The 18,461-nt window shown below is 32.4% G+C and overlaps 1 pseudogene; it reads right to left on the bottom strand.

Annotated features, from left to right (window-relative positions):
- Window positions 1-18,461, bottom strand: part of LOC120130153 — a 55,990-nt pseudogene that overhangs the window by 12,716 nt on the left and 24,813 nt on the right.

The raw sequence follows: 18,461 nt of genomic DNA, 5'->3' as shown, positions 1-18,461 counted from the left end.
ATATATATTTATGTGACTAATATGAAAATAATAATAAAATAATATAAAAGTAATAACAAAATAATAATTAAAAAGCAATAATATTAATTTGCAAAATATAAAAAAATCAGGGTCAAAAATGAAAAGAAACAAAATATTATTGACTAAAAAGTAAAATATCAAAATTAAAGGGCATATTTTGAATTATTATAAAAATATAATTACTAATAGTGTAATTTAAACTAATTTATTAATAGGTGATTAAGATAAATATTAATTAAACTATGAGGGACTAAAATGGGTATTTACTCTAATATACATATAAAATAATGGTAAGGACTAAAACATAATAAAATAAAATTCGAAGACTGAATTAGAACGTTCAGAAGTTAGTTTCAGTGACTAAAATGAATAATTACAAAACTCGGATGGCTGCGGAAAGGGTTTGGCCATGCGCAAAATTATAAATATACCCCTCCCAAAATGGCGTCGTTTGGGAAGGGTATAAATGCCCCAAACGGCTGGCCCGAAGGGCCAGCTCTCTCATTTCTCTTCTCTCTCAAAAATAAGAGAGACAGAGTTCTCTCTGGCTTCTCTCTAAAACGAGAGAACACAGTCCCGGTCAGCCACCACTGTCAGGATCCGACCACCGCTGCCGGCCACCGTTAACGGTGGTCGAAAAATTCTAAAATACACCAAAATATAGATCGGGACGATCTAAAATCGATTCTGGTGTTCTTTTTCCCTAAAAAGCTCCCAATCGGAGCAAATCTACGAAAGTACCTTCGGTTTTTGGTGACGCTTGGAGGCCAGTGGTGACTCCGATTGAGGTGTTGTCTTCCTCGCTAAGTTTCTCTCGCTCTTCTCTTTTTGTTTTGTTGTTTTCTTTGTGGTTTGTTGGTGTTTTGCTTCAATTTTTGGTCTCTTGCTCTTCGTCTTTGCTTGCTGTGGCCTCTCCTTTTTTTTTTGTAGGATTCGGTGGCTTTTATAGCCACCACAGAGTTTTGTTTGGACCGGTCCTGAGAGGGAAACCTCGGTGAATCACCAAAGCTAGGCTGGTGACTCACCGTAGGGATGGCTGTTGGTTGCCATCTGGCGTTCTGGAGTGTTCCTTGAGGCGGCGACGTGGCAGCAAGGCGTCGGCAGCAACTGGTTGGACCATCTGGCTTGGGAAGTGTCGGCAGAGGCGGCTGTTGGGAGTTCTTGGAGGCGGCGGCAGTAGTGCTAGGGTTTAGAAACCCTAGCTAAAACTCCAAATGCTTAGGGTTTCATTTTGGTCTGGGCCAGTAGTAAACGGTCTTTGTAAATGGGTTTAGGGTTTTGTAATATTTAATTTAATAATATTAATAATATATATTATAATAATAATAATAATTTTAAAAATAATAATTTAAGTAAAAGGAAAAATTAGTGTTTACACATATAAAAGAAAAAAAAAAAAAAATATAACTGGCCAAGGCCAAATAATATATTTTATTTACATTGGTATTTTGCCTAAAAACAATATTTGAAGTTCCAATATCACCTATTGTGGAAAACTTGACACCTTCGTTGGTAACAGAGATAACAACTACAACAACATCTGTAACACCCCAATTTAGGGGGCTAAAATTTAAAAATTATAAAGTGGTGAATTTAATTTGGTATTTTGAAAGAAACATTAGGTTAAATTGAAAAATTTCAAAGTTGGCAGACCGTTTTATAAAGTGCAGGAAATTCAGTGGCTAAACTATTGATTTAACCATTTTTCTTTAGAAGATGATATAACTTCCCCTCTCCCGTGCGTTTCTACATAATATTTTTCAGATTTTCCTCTCCAACTACCCTCCTTTCAACTTCGATCTACTCGCCGTCTGACCTCCGATCGACGAGCCGAAACCACCATCGTGTTCGTTGTCGAACGAGGAACAAAACTCCTCAAGCCTTTATTTGTGAATCATCGCAGTTCGTCGTCAATCTAAGTCGGAAATATCGTCGGTAATAACTCGATTTCAATTAGTTTTTCGTTGATTCACGACGATCCGATGATCCGTTTACGACACCTCCCGCACCATCGTGTTCCTTGCATCGTTCCGAGTCCGCCGGTGTTTTCCGTTTCTCCATCGTCGCCGGCGAGTGGAGGGGTGCGAAAGTCAAAGTTTCCGACGTTTCGAAATCGAGCTCTCCGCCGTTCAAAAATTTGAACCGAGCTTTGTAAGTGCCTCAATATCGCTTAAAATAAAATTAGAAATTTTTCCGTAATTTTTAGGACCCGAAAACCGTCGCACGGAAATAATTCGAAACAGGTGATATTTTGGTAAATAATTCGATTTTGGTGCTATTTTGGTAAATAATTTTATTTTGGTGCTATTTTGGGAATTAATTCGGTTTTGGTGCTATTTTGGGAATTAAATTCTGTTTGGGTGATATTTGTGTAAAATTAGGGTGATAGTTTGGTAAATATTTGCAGAATGTGGCTAATTTGGTAATTTATTTCTGTTAGGGTGATATTTGTGTAAAATGGTCGACTGTTGACCGTTGACCATTGTTGACCAAAACTTTGACTGGCTTTGACCGGCATTAAACGACCTTTGACTTCGACCGAGTATACCTATCCTGACATTTTTCGATGTTCCAAATCCGATTCCGCTGTCCGTTTTTCGAAATTCGAACCCGAAGGCCTCGAAAATTCCGGTCAAACCCGTTGACTTTGATTTTGTCCGAAAATTCCAAATTTTTGAAAAGTCATATTTTATGCTTTCGACGTCCTGAATCCGAATCCGAAGTCCGTTTCGCCAAATTCGAACCCGGTAAGCCGTCTTTCACTGATTTATCACCCGATTCGATCCGTTTATCGCAATTAAGCTCCGTTTCTGATATAATTTATGTTGATATGTATCTGAGGTATTATTGGAAGTTGAATTGAAGATCAAAGACATTCGAATGGAATTTTTATGGTCGATCAGTAATGCATGGAAATCGGGTAATACTTTACTACCTCTTTATGCTTTATAGAACATGTTGGTATGGGTAAATGCATGAATGGAAATGTTTGGTCTCATATGTGTAATTAATGAAGTTATACACTCGATCTGAATACGGTAAAAAGGTTTAGTAATTGATTATGGTTCAGATGACTTTTATAAGAAATTAAGGGATTGTTAGAATTAAATTACAAGTTATGTGCTTAGTGATAAAGAAATCAACCTGGATCTGTAACTTATAATTTATTTCATCAAAGGTTAAATGTTAAAGGTATTTGGATGAGAAATTATGAGAATACTCCGGTAGGGTAAAATTACGAAAATACCCTTGTGTTATAAAAAGACAATATTGGAATATGGAAGTTGGATAAGAGGTTTTTACAGACATATTGATCTGATAAAAAAATATTGAGGTACATAAGAAATGTTAGTTTTACTTGGATATTTTGGATAAATGGGTTTTAACCCAAGAGGAGTTGAGCAAGATGCTAGAAGTCTGTTAAGGAATCTTTTCAAGATTAGAGAATGTTGGAGAAAGCAATTAACCATAGGATCTTTAAATTATAATTATTTTCGTTAAGAGCTAATATCGAAATTATCTGGTTAAGAAATTACGAAAATGCCCTTGAGAGATAAAATAGTCTGAATTGACCTTGAATGAGAAAGTACTTTGAGGATTTTTACTTAACTCGATTAAGTAAGAATTTAATTGTTAAGATCCTGTCTTTGTACAGAAAATTCATGATATTCCGTTTGTAAAATTTGAGAAGACACTTGACTCGAAAATATCCGAATAATGAGTAAATACTTGAAGAATAATTTAATGGGGGTATTTTGCTGTCATAATTGTTCGAAAGGACTAAAGTAAATGATAAGATTTAATTAAATAATAAGATCGGATGGAAGGAAAAGATTGAAATATCGTAGATCTGTAAAATGACCAAAATACCCTCATGACCTATACCAAGCAAATGCCTTGGATTAATTAAAGAATCCAAATAAGCATAGGTATTGGCCTACCTTTAAAAGTAATGGAACACAATTTAAGTGAGTAGATCAACCCTAAAGCTATGTCAACACCTAAATGACATAGATATTACTGGAATGCGTGTTTGTCTTCTTAAGTTTGACTCGATGATAAATTTTGGAAGTATTCAACTTAGTTCAACTCTGGATCGCATTCAGTACTAAGAATTGGACGTTTGCTCGACAAATCAGCCACAAAGACCAAATTGAATGGAAAGGAAGTGCAGCATGTGTCTGAAAAATCAGGAACGCTTGAATTACTCTGGAAAATCCCGAAGTATCTGGAATGGACTTGAATGCTAAATAAATTAAGTAACCACAAGGACTGAGGATTGAATAAGTGAGTTGGATGAATCTGGAAATGTTAATGAACATATATGATGTAATGTTCTTATGGATTATGAATTACAAAATCAAGTACGTCAGTATTTCATGATATGGTGAAAACGTGAACATGAAATAAAGACATTATAAGATTTATTCAACGTTAATTTCGAAAATGAAATATGAACAAGAATTTGTGGTATTAAAGGGTAAATACCCTGGAAGGAAAATGAATTGACCAGTTGACATAGATTGTTAAGGTTCTGAATCTTCGTTCTCAAGTTGTTCGATTATCCGATCAATTGACATGGATGCAAAGGATTCTGAATACCCTTCTGATTACGTACAACTTCTGAAAATTGTCTGAATAAGATATTATCCTGATAATTCACATTCTGAATAACTGATGATTCCGTCAGTTATTGAACTTTTTACAATAGTGATTCTAAATTCCGACATTCTATCGGTATACTGAAGATCCATATTTCTCTACTTGCTAAGATTATCCAGTACCTTTGAATAATATTTGTAAACTCTGGTGTGTTCCCTACTTATATGAATATTTTATCTGATTTCTGATTTGAATTCTGTTTTGACATCTGATCTGAAATCTGTTCTGATTCCTAACCTGGATTCTGTTCTGATATCTGATCTGAATTATGTTTTGATTTCTGATATCTCCGTTTACCGACGGAGAAATGTTTTATCTGGGGGTTTATTGTTGGAGGAAGATTATCTGCAGACTCCTCGGCTTTGTGCTCAGGGTCTAAATGGCATGTGCGGTTGGGTGTATGGTTCTGGGGAACCTACACATTTATGATGTGAACGGATGGGGGTATATATATATATATGTTTTAAAAGATCTGTATCTTTTTACTGAATTTTTCGGGAACACACTAGAAAACCTATTCTGATCTCCTGAACCTAGACATCCGAAATATTTCCATCTGAAATGAATACTATTTGTTACTACCTGGAATATCCGTAGGATCTCTGCTCAACATAAAGATCTGTAAATATCTGAACCAATAAGGAAAATATGTTTATCTGTACCTGCACGTTTTTCAGCATCATCTGGTAGTTCTGTATTACTGAGCTTTTCGAAGCTCACTCTATTACTCACATTTTCAGGTTAAAAGAATTGTACCAGTGCATCTATCGACTTCAGTAAGGGAGTTCTTCCGGTGATGTTGCAGAGTATGGTACATGTGATTAGGGGGCATGTAATTGTATTTTGATTTATATATATGAGTCTGAAAATCTGTTTTATTTTTAAATAGTCAAAACTGATTTTATAAGTTACACGTTTCAATAAAAGTTTTAAATTTTCCGCTATTTTTACAATGGGTCGCTCCGGTGGCCCAAATGTGACACCCTGGATCGGATCTGGTTACCCTTATCGGTCTGTGGGGGTTACAACATCAGAAGGGAATTAAAATTTGCAATCAAGTAAATATAAGGGAGTAAATGTCAATAAATTTACAAATTTAAATTTTTATCAAATGGAAAAATATTCTAGTACCAATATCACAGATGCTTGAAAATTTTTCGAATCCTTGCAAATTCAGGTGAAGTCATCCTAATAACAGCATGGTATCAATATCCATAAGCTTCATCTCAAAAATCCGATATCTTATTTTTGAGATTTAATCCATTAGCACATGCATAAAGAAATATATACAAAATATCCCAATTTAGTATATGTTCAAAATATTATTAAATTATTGACAACACACACAACATGCAAACACATAAACTATAATCGAGAGGTTTTTGCGAGGCATTCTACTGGATTCTGTTTTGCACTTTTGAAATAAAAAATATCCTTTGGTGAGAAAAAAAAAGTAAGTCTTTGACACATAAATTGCAAAAATTTTAATGTCATTAGAATTGAATAAACGTAAAAAATCTTCATCTTGCTTTAGAGTGAGGACAACTTATATATAAAGATTGAAATCATTAGTATATCTAACCTTAACCAGTAGACAAAGAATGGTTATCAATCACTATAACTACTGACATAAACAATTTTTCACAATTTATACAGTTGCATTCAGTTTTCCACCTATTCTTAATAATCAAATAGATTGTTTTTTCGCAAACAGAACATAACCGTAATTAGACATTAAAAAAACAAAACTACAATCGATCCTATATCCATAAAACCATAAAACAAACTCAAAGAAACATGAAAAACAATTACTCAGGAAAGTAAAGAACTTATGGATGCTCTCAAACATGAATGTAACAATATCACAACCATCATCGGCCTTGATTGTGATGATCTCATCATTAGCGAGACATTTGAGCATCTTGGACATGTTACAAAGATTCATTCCCATGGAGATGTTCCTATCGTAATGATAGTGCCCGAACCATTCCGATCTCAACAACAAAGAGACCAATGCCATGTGCTGAAATCCATGGCTTGCAACGAAAATCCCGTTGCCGATCAGTCGAAGTTCGCATCGGTGACCAAGTACTTAACCACTTCCAATACTTCCTTTTGAAGTGAATCATGAATTAACCCGAGCTTTTCCATTTTGGAGGGGTTTTCTTTCTTTCTTTTTCTTTTGCTTTTGCTTCTCTCACAAAAGATTTGAAATTTAGAGAGTATGGCTAGGGTTTAGACTAATTGATAGGGGGGGGAATGAGTTTGGTATGACCGGTTTATATAAAAGAGAAATTAATTTTGAATGATGAGGTTAAGTCATTAATCGATCATTATATTAGACACATGGAAGTTAAATATTTGGATAAACTACACATTTAATACTTAAAATATTATTTATGTTTCATTTTGATACCAAACGTTAATTATTTTACTAAACAATACCTAATGTTTAGTTTAGTTTAGATTTTAAATTAATACTCGTCGTTAAAAACTTAATGATGATATTGACGTCTCACCATAAGGTATTGTCACGTCATCATTGAAAAAATAAAATAATACCATGTAAGTAGTTTTGTTAATTTTTAATGGCGAGGTACTAAATTGAAACTTAAACTAAACATTTGGCATGGTTTTGAAAAAAGAAGTTTGGGTATCAAAAAACAAAAGTAATAATTTAGGATAAAATCTTTCAAAATATCTTCAACTCACAAAATTGCACTTAAAACTTTTCATAATGTGGAGGTTTTCTTTGATTTGAGAGTTTTGTGATATATTCGATAAGTTTAACATTGAAAAAACTCTTTTGAAAATACAAATAATATACCTCAAAATTAATCTTTTTTGCAAATTACCGCATATTCTAGTACTAATTTGTTGTGTCTGCATAAATCAATCAATTTGCGTCCCAATACATCAACTAGTCGCGAAGATATTCTATAATAAAATAAAGGAAGAACAATGAATATCGCGGTCGACGACCAACACTAAGGATAGTACCATCGCTGGTCACAAAGGTGAAAATTATGACAAACCCTAAATTAAAGCATTTTTTAAACAATTTCCAAAGTAGACCGTTGAAGCAAAATCGTCCACACTCACCACCAGACCATCATCATTATCTATTATAAATTAAAATACTAGTTAACTCCCTAAACAATCATAGGCACTTAACCATATTTCAAATGACCATCATTCCTAAATATCACATCTTTTGTCTTGTGAAAAACAAATAACACCTAAGCAGTTTAACACCAAGGAACCTCTCAATTCTTACAAATTTAAGAACTACAACCCAACCCCTACGACATAAAATTCGATCATAAAAAATACTTAAATAATACATTATTCGATTATCAATTAATAAATAAAAAATTAAATGCTCTTTCAGCCCCAATGCTCGCGCTTGCAATGAACCTATTAGTCACAAACTCATCATGCTTCTACAACTGTAATTTATCCTAACCCTTATATATACTCTATCTTGAATTCAAAATAACATCTTCAACTTGGTTTCTAGAATAAAAATGTTTATCTACTATATTTCTTCATACTACATATTTTACCTTTGAAAGTGTAACATTCGACTCTAGACCAAGAATTTTTCACATGGCGATCTTCAATTTCTTCGTAATTTTATCTCAAACGCCTAAAAAATCAACCCAAAACTATGCATGTTGAGTTGTTTCTCAAAGTCATTCTAATCTTGAAAATTCCTTAATTAATTCATGTTATTATCATCGATTTGAAATTCAAGAATTTTTTTTTCCAAACTCTCACGCTGTCCTGTCTTTTGTCAAGATAATTCTCTTTCATTTGCTCATGTTTGAATCATGCAGTGAACTCATGTTATCCTATTCCTTACCCAATTTCTTAATTTTTTTAATTGCCCATTTTTTTTCTCTCAACAGCAGAAAGAAATTTATTTTTTATTTCTAATATTGATCCGTACCTCTTCTAAAAGCCTTGGATTAGGGACAATTATCAAACTGTTACCCCCAATTTGGACTTCAAGCCCCTTAGTCCTATTAGTGCAAGGAGCAAGACCTTTTAAATGTACATCTTCACAAGCTCTAGCTATATGTGGACAATAATCTTCATCAACACTCCCACGCGTGGGTTGAAAATGATAATGGTCATTAGCTTCTCTATCTTTTCCAGCCATTGCCATGTCATCAGCTCCACCGACACCTGTTGGCCATCCTATCTTCTCCAAACACCTCTATCATTTACTCCTACAACTCTTAAACCATCCTCTCTACTCCCAAATCACACGAAACCCAACCCACTACCGTTCTTACTTGGCTTTTTTGAAACTATAACTAACCTAGCTGAAGTATTTTTTGAATTGGATCTATTTGATTGATTTTTATAAAATTTCACTCAACATACTAAGTAAAACGTTAAAATTGTCCACCAATAACCCTTTAGTCTTCCACAATATCCAACATTTCAACCCCATAATAACTCATTCATATGTTCTGTAAGAAAGGGAGACGAAATAAATCAATCTGAACATATCAAAGATGCTTACTTGAACTAGTTTTTCGGTAGAAATAGTTTCCTTCGATTGTAGAATATATTTTTTAACTGCAAAATCTCATGTAAACTACAGAAGTTAACAACAATTATACTTTCAGTATCACATTTGCAGTATGATGATGAGAACCCTAAAAAATAAATTTATTAAACAAAAAAAATAAGACTAAAATGGAAGACAAAACCTGTACAAGTCCAGAAGAGGATTTACCTTTCAAACCCCAAAGATAAGAAGAGATGAAAGATGGAAAAAGAGAGACGATACTCTTGAAATTTATTGATAATTGTCTTAATATCTCAAATGAGACCAACACATAAATAAAAATGAGAATCAATTGAAATTAATTAAAGAAAACATTAATCTAATAAGTTTTTTCCTAATCATATAATTTACAATATACTAATTGATTCATACCTATACAAAATTGAAACTGCATGCTCTAGTATTGGCTTTCTTTTGTCCGCATAAATCAATATGGCTGAATCCCGATACAACAAATAATTCCTAAAGAGTGAAGCGTTCATTCTAAAAATATAACAATCATGATCATTTCTTCAAACTTATTTGTTCCATTCGAAAAACGAGGTTTCCAAACATGACTAAATATCTAATGAAAACTCAATATCATTTCTTCTTATGCCGTTGTTGTACTACCCCCATGGACTTAGTCAATGACTGCTTTGGTCTTGTATATATACGTGTTAAAAGAAATGATTAAGAAAAGAAGAATCTTAATATATATGAGAGACAGAAATATGACCACCGCAATTGCAGACAAAACAATAGGGATTCTACGGCGAAAGCATAAGAAGAAACAACTATGAGAATTTATTTGATAACCAATGATGTACGGAGGTCTCGTAGTTGGAACAAAACAAACAAGAATTATGAAATGATATACTTTGATTGTTTTAGGAGAGTCCAATATTCTTTTTTGAAAGAGAAGCATCAATGGTTTAATTGATACGGACTTATTCATCTTTATAATCGTTGCTTCATCAAGATTCAATTTTTTTAATCCTGAAAGCAATAAAATGTTGACAAATTTTAATTGCAAAAGGAAAAAAGTATAACAGGCCAAGGCCAAATAACGTACTTTACTACAGTGGTATTTTGTCTAAAAACAATATTTTCAGTTCAAATATCACCTCTCATGGAAAACTTGACACCTTTGTTGGAAATAGAGATAACAACTGCAACATCATAAGGGAATTAACATTTTCAATCAAGAAAAAATAAGAGAGAAAATTTCAATAAATTTACAAATTTTATCAAATGAGAAAATATTTTAATAACTAGTATCACCAATGCTTGAAAAATCATTACAAATGCTTGCAAAAATTTTATAAATCCTTGCATCCTAACAATAACATGGTATTAATATCCATCAATTTCATCTTGAAATCCAATATCTTATCTCGTGCTTTAATCCATTAACATATGCATAAATAAATATATATATAAATTATCTCAATTCAATATATGTTCAAAAAAATTATTATACTACTGACAACACACAGAACCTAAAAACACATCTACTCTAATCGAGAGTTTTTTAATGACACATTTTATTGGTTTCTGTTTAGCTATTTCGAAATAAAAAATATCCTTTGCTAAGCAAAAAAAAGTCTTTAAAACATAAATTGTAAAAAGTGTAATGTCGTTACAATTGAATAAACCCATAGAATGTAATACTCCAAATTTTGTCTAGTGACTAAAATGTATGTTTTGAAAGTTTGGTGGATAAAGTGCAAACTTTGAAAAGTTTAGGGATTAAAATGTAATTTTAAAAGTTATATATATTTTAACCTGTAAATGAACAGTTTGGCCAAAAACAAGGATTTTTGTGGGAATCAGATTTTTGTTACGGGATTTGTGTTAAAAACTATAAAGCGATAAAGTTCGGTATTGAAATCAGATAATCGAATCGAACCACAATTTCATGAAAATTTGAAGGATATTAGATAATGGTTGAAAATATTATTTCCATATTTTAGATTAGATAAATTTGTCTTAGAACAATGTAATTTTTCAGATTTGAAAGTCAAAGCCAAGTTGATTTATCTTTGACCAAGGAATATTTTAATGGAAGATAATAAGATGGAATTTGTTAATTTTCTAGATTTATTAATGGTATTTTGGTAATTTTTTATTAATTGAATTTTAAATTCAATTTAAATTAGATAAATGTCATATGTATTATTCATTAAATACTTGAATAATCAAGACAATTAACATATTTTTCATCTTCATTTTTTTCTCTTGGCCGAAACTACAAGCTCTCCTAAGTAAGAATTTTATTTTTTAAGTTACATGATTACTCTTTGGATTAAGCTATTATATAGAGAATTAATCTACACGAAATTCTCTATCTATTGTTATAAATATTGCATGGTGAGGATATTTGTGTGTTGAGATTTTATGATTAGGGTTTAAGGAGGGTATGGTGATCTTGAAGAATTGATGAAGGATTTTATGTTTTTGATGTTGGTGATTATTTTTAAAGCTGTATAATGATTAAAATTAATTGTACATGTGTATATAAGGTTTGGTCATGTTAGGGTTTGAAGAAAGATGGGATTTTGATTTAATTTGATATTATGATGATTGGAAATGAAATTGGGGGAAAATGTTGAAAAAAAATTCCTATGGTTTGGAAATGTTATTAGAAGTATTTTATGTGAATTGGAGACTGTTTGGATGAATTTGGAACCATGAAAGTGTAAAAGGGCCAATTTAAAAGTTTTAAGAATTGTGGGACATTGTTGTTTAAATGTGAGCTTTGGGGTGTTCAATGTTGATTTTTAATATTGAGATACTGGAAAATTAAGATTGGAAAGTTGTTTGGAACCAAATTTCAAAATTTGGTGAAATTTAGTGTGGAATTCGAAATGTCCAAGAAAATAGGGACTTGTTTGCTAGTTATTAAATATAAGAGTATATCATTTGGGTAAATTATGGTAATGCTGGAAATCTGTATTGGTATGCTGATTTTTTGAATTAAATATTGAATTGGGGTTGAATTGCAAGTTTATTAAATTGGATGGTTAAAGTTGAAAAGTCGAAGACAATATAGGGTGAATTTGCAAGCTTTTGAATGTTTAAGTGTTGATTTGAATTTTTTTATTAAAGTGCTGAAATTTCATGTTAATAATGTGATACGATCATAATAGTGAAGAGATATTACAAATTTAATGGAAATATTGAGGTGAATTCTAGAAATAATTCAAAATTTATGGTTTAAATGTGTAATTTGCAAAAGTCGATGGATTAAAAGTTTGAATAAATATTTATGGAAATTAAAGAGTGTTTTGAGAAGTTTGAAATTTTCGTGAAAGCGTGACCTAAGTTTTTATCGATTTAGTATCCATTTTTATTTTTTATAGTCTTTTATATTTTAAGTTTAAATTATGTTAGTATGATACTAACATATAGTTGAATATTTTATATTATTATGTTATGTTGTCATACTACGATAAACTTAATGATCCGAACTACCCAAAAGGAAAGGAAAAAGTACACGAGTAAAGAATTAGCATATAAAGGTTTGGTAGTTAGGTAAAGGTGAGTGCAATTTATTTATTTAATTATTTTGATCGAGGACGACTTACGATAAATCAACCTCACATTATTTATTTCAAAGATATTAATTATGTTTTGATTGTGGAATTATATTCGTAATATTTTAATAAGTTTTATGAATGATTTTGGGTATGAACTGTCCATTTCATGTCTTACGAATATGATTTGAATAAAATTCTGATTTTAATATGATTTTTATCAAATGATTATGAATTGAACTAAAAGCTCATTGTATGTTGTGTTGAGAGTCAAAGGTACAATTGGCATGTCATGAGGTGAAATGATTATGTATTGATTATGATATACTTTGGTGTACCAACGGGTACACTAGTATATATATATTATGATGTGATTGCACTTTGTGTGCATATTGTGATTTCTTATGTGATAGCATTGTGTGTGCTTATATGTCCCGATTTCTGATGATAGCACTGAGATGCTTATTGCCACACTTGTCTAACTCACGTGTCTTATATTCTCTTAAATATACTTGGACTATAAAATGAAATATAAAAATTCTGAAAAATGTATGACTAAAAAAGAATGTTGACTGATTATTATATTTGATATGACTTATTATAATTTTGTAAAAATTATATGATGATTCTTTTTAGGTTTATGATAAAGAAACAACATGAGATATCTGGATTGAACGTTATGAAAGTTTTTTATTTATTATTTTAAATGTTTTATATATTTTGATAATTTATTTATTCTCACCTTTAGTATTACTGTCTCACTAAGTTGTACTTAGCTCGTGATGGTTTTCATGCTTAGGTTCTGATAGAGATACATACATATTGTAAGGAGCCTCCTGAGTATCTTTTGAAGTCAGCTATAATATCAGTATCAGTAAGACATTATCAATGTTTCTTTTTTACTAGTAGTGGCATGTATTATTATGTTTTCAGTCCGCTTTATCATTTTTGATTAAATAATTTGTAATAGTAAATTAGGACTGTTCATTTTGACTAGTTTAATTTATGAGTATTTGGTATACATATAATATATAATATTATATTTTTAAATGGTAAAAAATCAAGTAGATATAAATGGTTTTAAATTTGAAAATAGGAATGTTTTAAAATAAACAAAATTTTAAGCAATTCTGAATAGTGAATATTGGTTAGTTTGATGTGACATCTATGGGTCGTATTTTTAGATGCATACAAGCAATGTGTGTTACATTTATTGGTATCAGAGCTGCAGATTTAGTCGATTCTAGTCCTAAACCAAGGCTATGTTATATCGGAAATATGTACATGCCACTAGGATGTCAAAATTACTGATATAGTATGATCTAATGATTTTATTTATGATATTGCTCCTTACTAACGTAAGTTTGTGATTTTTTTAGATGTCGGGTTCGGAAGGTTTGAGACAGGCCTACGTTTAAGAGGTTCTGGAGGGAACTGGTAGTGGGAGTATTAATGAGGTAGAGCACGTCAGTAAGTGCTGGCTCTAGATCAGGGAATGTTTTTATAGGACTTTGAGTTATCTTGGCTCGATATCAGTCGGCAACAGCACCTCCCCCGCCTCTGCCTCCACCTCCTCCTCTAGCTTCAAGAATATCAGTTTCGAAAGAACTAAAAAGTTTAGGAGCTGTAGAATATATGAAGTGAATAAAGGCCCAGGAGTGGAAAATTTATGGTTGAATGATGTGAAGATTATATTGGATAGTCTTCACTGTTCTAATGTTGAAATGTTGGAGGGAGTAGTTTCATTGTTACGAGGTCAAGCTCGTATATGGTGGACAAATGTGACGACAATGTTCCTCGAGTTCAGATCACTTGGCAGTTTTTCATTGAGGCATTTCAGAAGATATATATCGGGGAGCAGTTTATTACCCATATAAAGCAGGATTTCTTTAATTTGATCCAAGGTAATAAAGATGTTTATGAGTATAACTGGGAGTTTAATAAGCTTGTCGATATGCATCAGAGATGGTTCCCACTGATAGAGATATATGTCAGAAGTTTATTCGAGGCCTATGCCCCAGACTCAGGAACTTCTATTGACTGCGAACTTGATCACTTTTCAGGAAGTAGTGAATAAAGCAAAAGACTTGGAATTGGCGCAAAATGAGAATTAAATGATAGAATAGAGATGACAGTCTAAAAGATAAGGAGCATCATCCTTGTCTCAGTCTAAAAGAGGTCGAGGCTTAGGTTATCAGTACCAGAATAAATCTGAATGTGGTGCTTCTAGTCGTAAAGGATTAAAGAAAAAGAAAAAGGCTGACAGACTCAGATGACAACCTATGGAGCCAGTAGATTAGTTGAGTCACAGGGTTAGATGTTAACATGTCAGCATTGCGGTAAAACTCACCGTGGAGTTTGTAAAATGATTTTTGGAGCCTGTTTCATTGCAGAGATATCGGTCACTTCATCAAAGATTGCTCGTTAGCTGGGGAGAGTTAGTACAGACCGAGAGGTATGCGGTGGTATCTTAGAGAGGTGACAGAGGCAGACGCAAAGAAAGGGGATATTCAGAGACATCATCCCAGTTCAATGTTCGTGCTCTAGCCATAATTTATAATATCAATACTAATTAGGATAGTGATAACCCAGAGATTATAACAAGTACTTTCTATCTTTATGATGAGCATGTGTTTATTTTAATTGATCCAGGTTCTACGCATTCTTATGTTAGTTCAAAATTAGTTAGAGATAAATGTATTCTATTAGAACCCATCGATAGTGATATGATAGCTATAAATTCACTGGGTCATAGTACTAGAGTTACACGTATTAGTAGAAATTATCCAATAAAGATTCAAGGGATTATTTTCCCAGCAAATCTTATGGAGTTGTCGTTTAATGAGTTTAAGATCATATTGGGCATGAATTGGTTATCTCGACACCATGGTTGGGTTGATTGTCACATGAAGTGATTATTTATAAAAGATGTAGAGGATACCGAGATAATAATAATTGGAGAAAAAAGAGAGATCATTACCCAATGTGATATTAGAAGTGAGGGCAAAGAAAATGATGGGAAAAGGTTGTACAACTTTCCTGGTAACTGTGATTGATACCCAGAAAACTGTAATTCGATTGGAGGATATTCCGACAGTTCAGGAATTTTCAGACGTATTTCTTGATGAGTTGCCTAGATTACATCCTAATTGAAAAGTGGAGTTTAAAATTGATAATTTCCCAGGTACTGTACCTATCTCAATGGCTCCTTACAGGATGGCTCCAATGGAATTCAGAGAGTTAAAGGTTAAAGGTGCAATTACAAGAGCTACTTGATCGAGGTTTTATTAGACGAGTATATCTACGTGGGTTACACCAACACTTTTTGTTAAAAAGAAAGATGGACCGATGTGATTATGTATAGATTACCGTTAACTTAATAAAGTGACAATGAAGAATAAATAGCCTCCTCAGATGATCGATGATCTGTTTGATAAGCTTAAGGGTGCTTCAGTATTTTTTTAAGATCAATCTTCGATCATAGTATCATCAGTTAAAGATAAAAGATGAAGATATTCCAAAGATGACTTTTAGAACCTGGTATGGTCACTATGAGTTTGTTGTGATGCTGTTTGGACTGACTAATGCTCCAATAGAGTTTATGAATTTGATGAATCGAGTGTTTCAGTCGTATTTGGATCAATTCGTGGTCATGTTCATTGATGATATTTTGGTGTATTCTAAGACCAAGGAAGAGCACGACGCATATATTTACATCATACTTCAGACGTTGCGAGATAAAAAGTTATATGCTAAATTATCAAAATGTGAATTTTGGCTATCAGAGGTCACCTTTCTGGGCCACTTGATTTAAGCAGAAGGAATTAGAGTAGATCCCAAGAAAGTACAAGCAATAGTGGATTTAAAAACTCTGAAGAATGTCTCTGAAGTCTAAAGTTTCTTGGGATTAGTTGGATATTACTGAAGATTTATGAAGAATTTCTCGATAATTGCTTCTACACTCACCAAGCTACTTAGAAATGATGTGCCATTCGTCTGGACTGTAAAGTGCCAAGAAAGCTTTGACATACTTAATAAGATTTTGACAGAAGCTCCAATTTTAGAACAACTAGAGTCAGGCAAAGATTACGTGATTTATAATGACGCGTTTCATAATGGTTTGGGGTGTGTTTTAATGCAAGAAGGTAAAGTGGTAGCCTATGCTTCAAGGAAGCTAAAAGTACACAAATGGAATTATCCGACACATGATTTAGAGTTGGTAGTTGTGGTGTTCACTTTTAAGATATTGAACCACTACTTATATGGTGAGAGATACTACATTTATATAGGTCATAAGAGTTTAAAATATTTACCGACTCAGAAGGAATTAAATCTAATGCAAAGGATATGGATTGAGCTTCTAAAAGACAATCATGTGGTTATTGATTACCAACTTGGGAAGACTAACGTGGTAGCTGACGCACTTAGCCGAAAGATATTTGCTTCTATGAGAGTATTAGAAGCGCAATTATCAATTAAAAATGATGGTGCATTGATTGTAGAATTGATATTGAGACCCCCCTATTGGATCAAATCAAATATCTACAGAGTAAAGATAAAAAGTTTTTAAAAAGAAACGAGCAAGTGAAGAAATACAAAATGAAAGATTTTGAAATTAAGTCTGATGTATGTTTGTATTATCAAAATCGATTTTTTATACTAGATGATGAAGAACTAAAGAAAGATCTTATTTCTAAAGCTCATTCTATTCATTTGCCTATACATCCAGGAGGAAATAAAATGTATCAAGATTTGAATAATCGATATTAGTGGGCAGGTATGAAAAGAGATACCATTAAGTTTATTTCTCAATGTCTAATCTGTCAGCAGGTAAAAAAAGAACACCAAGTGCCTTCTGGATTGTTGTAACCTATTTACATTCCTCATTTGAAATGGGAACAAGTAACCATGGATTTTGTAACAGGTTTACCTTAGATACCCATTAAAAATATTCAATCTAGGTGATTGTGGATAGATGAACTAAGACATCACACTTTATCCTAGTTCGAGAGGATTACTCGATGGACAAGTATACTTAATTATATATCAACGAGATAGTATGACTTCATGGAGTACCTATTTTGATAGTTTCAGACAGAGACTCGAGATTTGCTTTGAGATTTTGGAATTCTTTGCATGAAGCAATGGAAACTCGATTGAACTTTATCTCAACTTATCATCCTCAGACAGATGGTCAATCTGAGCGAACTATTCAGATACTTGAAGACATGCTAAGGGCATGTGTTATTGACTTCAAAGGATCATGGTAAAAGTATTTTCCTTTAGCAGAGTTTGCTTATAAAAACAATTATCAATCGAGTATCAAAATGGCTTCTTTTGAAGCATTGTATGGAAGAAAATGTCGGACACTATTGAATTGGTATGAACTAAAATATCGAGATATAATTAGTCCATATCTGATTCAGGAAGTGGAAGACAAATTGAGTGATTCAAGATAATCTTAAGATAGTTGCCGATATACATAAATCTTATGTTGATTTAAAGAGAAAAGATATTGAGTATCAAGAGAGTGATAACGTATTTCTTAAAGTGTCATCCAGGAAAAAGATTCTAAGATTTTGGCGTAAAGGAAAGTTGAGTCCGAGATTCATTAGCTCGTACTAAATCATAAAGAGAGTTGGTCTAGTGGCTTATCAATTAGCATTACCTCTGGAAAT

The sequence above is a fragment of the Hibiscus syriacus genome, unplaced genomic scaffold, assembly GCF_006381635.1.
Source record: "Hibiscus syriacus cultivar Baekdansim isolate YM2019G1 unplaced genomic scaffold, ASM638163v2 tig00110515_pilon, whole genome shotgun sequence".
NCBI classification, from domain to species: domain Eukaryota; kingdom Viridiplantae; phylum Streptophyta; class Magnoliopsida; order Malvales; family Malvaceae; genus Hibiscus; species Hibiscus syriacus.
The sequence above is the reverse complement of the archived record's forward strand: the minus strand, read 5'-3'. Positions and strand labels throughout refer to the sequence as shown.